A 4,113-nucleotide genomic window follows, 5' to 3' on the forward strand; every position below is an offset into this window, starting at 1 on the left:
ATATTCCCCAGGCTGCTCCACGAGGTGAGGGAAGAGATTGCTGAGCCTCTGGCTAGGATCTTTATCTCCTCGTTGTCCACGGGAATGGTACCGGGGGATTGGAGGGAGGTGAATGTTGTCCCCTTGTTCAACAAAGGTAGTAGGGATAGTCCAGGTAATTACAGACCAGTAAGCCCTACGTCTGTGGTGGGAAAGCTGTTGGAAAAGATTCTTAGAAATAGGATCTATAGGCATTTAGAGAAACATGGTCTGCTCAGGGACAGTCAGCATGGCTTTGTGAAGGGCAGATCGTGCCTAATAAGCCTGATAGAGTTCTTTGAGGAGGTGATCAGGCATATAGATGAGGGTAGTGCAGTGGATGTGATCTACATGGATTTTTGTAAGGCATCTGACAAGGTTCCACACAGTAGGCTTACTCAGGAAGTCAGAAGGCATGGGATTCAGGAAAGTTTGGCCAGGTGGATTCAGAATTGGCTTGCCTGCAGAAAGCAGAGGGCCGTGGTGGAGGGAGTACATTCAGATTGGAGGGTTGTGACTAGTAGTGTCCCACAAGGATCGGTTCTGAGACCTCTACTTTTCATGATTTTTATTAACGACCTGGATGTGGGGGTAGAAGGGTGGGTTGGCAAGATTGCAGACGACACCAAGGTTTGTGGTGTTGTGGATAGTGTAGAGGATTGTTGAAGATTGCAGAGAGACATTGATAAGATGCAGGAGTAGGCTGAGAAGTGGCAGATGGAATTCAACCCGGAGAAGTGTGAGGTGGTACACTTTGAAAGGACAAACTCCAAGGCTGAGTACAAAGTAAGTGGTAGGATACCTGGTAGTGTAGAGGAGCAGAGGGATCTAGAGGTACATGTCCACAGATCCCTGAAAGTTGCCTCACAGGTAGATAGGGTAGTTAAGAAAGTTTATGTGGTGTCAGCCTTCATAAATCGAGGGATAGAGTTTAAGAGTCGTGAGGCAATGATGCAGCTCTATAAAACTCTGGTTAAGCCACACTTCACTGTGTCCAGTTCTGGTCGTCTCACTATAGGAAGGATGTGGAAGCATTGAAAGGGTACAGAGGAGATTTACCAGGATGCTGCCTGGTTTAGAGAGTATGCATTATGATCAGAGATTAAGGGAGCTAGGGCTTTACTCTTTGGAGAGGAGGAGGATGAGAGGAGACATGATAGAGGTATACAAGTTATTGAGAAAAGCGCCTCTTCCCCAGGGCACCACTGCTCAGTACAAGAGGCCATGGCTTTAAGGTAAGGGGTGGGAAGTTCAAGGGGGATATTAGAGGAAGGTTTTTTACTCAGAGAGTGGTTGGTGCGTGGAATGCACTGCCTGAGTCAGTGGTGGAGGCAGATACACTCGTGAAGTTTAAGAGACTACTAGACATGTATATGGAGGAATTTAAGGTGGGGGGGGTTATATGGGAGGCAGGGTTTAAGGGTCAGCACAACATTGTGGGCCGAAGGGCCTGTACTGTGCTGTACTATTCTATGTTCTATATATGACGTGCAAAATAATGTCTGTCAAGTGAGTCCGGTCATTACTCTTTGTCGGAGCTTGCTACATGGAAATTGGGTGTTGTTACACTCGCAGAGATGCAAAAGACTTTGTGATTTCATGAAGCTGTGGTGGTTTAAATATTAAAGCAGGCCATTATTTTTCACTTTATTTATCAATTCTCCCAAAAAAAGATACCAAAAATGTAGATACTGTAATGTATGGATCAATTTCTTTTCGAGCAATGACCCCCACTTAACACAACATATTGATCTGTTGTATGTGTGGCCCTTAGTACGGGGAATAAAGAAGTTTCACCACTACCTCTACAGACAAAGGTTTAGCTAGTGACAGGTCACCAGCCCCTTGTGTTCGTTTTCAATACCTTCATGCAGGAAGGGAATCCCAGTGATGACTGCTACCTGGTACCTGGTTACAACATTGGGCACTATTCCTGGGAGCCCACTCTTATGACATAGAGTTCAAGGCTACCAAACAAAACAGCAACACTGATGGCTTGTCACTTGTTCCTCTATTGGCAACTGAAGAAGAAAAGTCTTCATACTGTGACCCAGCGGAAGTGTTCCACACCACATTGGTAGACCAGTTGCCGGTAACAAATTCCGAAATACAAAGGGAAACAAGGAATAACCCGACATTGTGAAAAGTCTGTGAAATCACCACGCCAGGATGGCGAGCCCATGGTAACCCTATGTTTCCAGAGTTCTCAGTGAGATAAGACCAACTGTCAGTACGTCAAAGGATGCTGATGTGCGGATCTTATGTTGTGATTCCCTCTAAAATGCACAACAGAGTGTTAGAGAATCTGCATGAAGGACACCTGGGTACAGTCAAGATGAAGAGTCTCAACCAGAGCTACATGTGGTGGCTGTGAGTAGATAAACAAATCAAAGTCATAGCCAAAAGCTGTTCGGGATGCCAAAAAGTTCAAACTGCACTGCCACAGGTACCATTCATTACACCCCTGGGTGTGGCAGTTGTCACCATGGCAAAGAGTACATATTGACTTTGTTGGGCCACTCATGGAGTCCATGTTTCTGATTGCTGTGGATGCTCATTCGAAGTGGCCGGAGGTTATACCAATGAAGTCAAACACCTCAGCAAAGACTGTCTCCACTTTGAGGACTATCTTTACCAGAAACAGCTTACCGGAACAAATTGTGAGTGACATGGAGTGACATCAGAAGAATTCCAACTCTTCATGAAGAAAAATGGCATCAGATATTGCAAGTCAGCTCCTCACCACCCAGCAATGAATGGGTTTGCTGAAAGTTTTATCCAAACCTTCAAGTCCATTAGAGTGATGGACAAGGAGGATATTTCTCTACAGGAAAAGGTGAACAACTTCCTTTTTGTGAATTGGAACTCTTTTCATGCAACGACAAATCAAACACCTGCAATGCTGTTCATGAACTGGAATCTGAGATATCGCATAGACCTCCTGACACTAGTCCTCTGGAGGGAAGTACAGAATAAACAGTTCAACCAGTTGCCAAGTGATTCAACAAGAAGCTTCGAGATTGGACAGCAAGTCCTAGCACGTGAATACCAAGCCTACAAGTGGTCACCTGGTAGGATAGCTACAAGAACTGGACAACTGATGTACACAGTGGATGTTGGAGATCAGGCATGGAAAAGTCATGTGGACCAGAAACTGGTTGCTCAACCGAAGACATCCAAGTCGGCTGCATCCAACAAGACAGACACATTACAGTCACCAAACTATCCCCTCAGTGATGATGTCACCGACAGCAACCTGACACTGGAAACCAAGAACGTTGTCTTAGACGAGACACCTTCTAAACCTGATGCCACTCCACAGGTCCAGAGAAGCTATTCTGAAAGAAACAGAGCGCCACCCAAAGATTGAACATTTAGACGTGTAAAGTTAGTTATAGACTGTTATTGTGAAAGCATGTTTATTTGGAATATGGGTTTATGAAAGGGAAATTGAATGTTTTGTACATATAGTTTTATGGTGCATTAATCTGAAGGGGTAGAAAGTGTAATGTACGGATCTATTTCTTTTAGAGCAATGAGCTCATTCTTTTAGTGCAATGAGCACTATGTATTGATCTGTTGTCTGGCATGTGATATTGTTCTCGCTCTCTCGCTGCAATGTGAATACACCAGTTAACGCCATCTCCCGCATTTGTGCTTTTATCAAATATATATCCAGTTGTGCACAGACACAACAGATATACTTACCATTAATCAAACTCCTCCACTGGATAAACAATGGATTAATTAACTTTTGGGACAAAATTAAAATCTTAGAACTAAATTCTTAGGATGATGATTTACACACCAGGCCAGTTTGAAAAGGTCCGAGGCAAGGGATGGACTGGCACAGCTCACTGCTCCGCTATGCACTAAACTAAGGGTCTGGGGACAGACTCTCTCTGGACTTCAGTTCAGAACCCTGTTTGCTTGTGTTAATTGTTTGCATAATCTGTTTTCTCTCTCTCTCTCTCTCTCTCTCTCTCTGCATTTTGAATGTTTGATGGTCTTTTTTTAAAATTATTTTTTTGGGTTTCTTAGTTTCGTAGCTGCCTGCTGGGAGGCAAATCTCAAGGTTGTATAACGTGTACATAC

General features: G+C 44.1%; 1 protein-coding gene across 7 annotated transcripts in view; it reads right to left on the bottom strand.

Moving 5' to 3' along the window:
• Positions 1–4,113, bottom strand: part of zdhhc11 (zinc finger DHHC-type containing 11) — a 134,127-nt gene that overhangs the window by 33,149 nt on the left and 96,865 nt on the right. The gene's annotated exons all lie outside the window — the stretch shown is intronic.

Source organism: Mobula birostris, chromosome 19, assembly GCF_030028105.1.
Source record: "Mobula birostris isolate sMobBir1 chromosome 19, sMobBir1.hap1, whole genome shotgun sequence".
Taxonomy (NCBI): Eukaryota; Metazoa; Chordata; class Chondrichthyes; order Myliobatiformes; family Myliobatidae; genus Mobula; species Mobula birostris.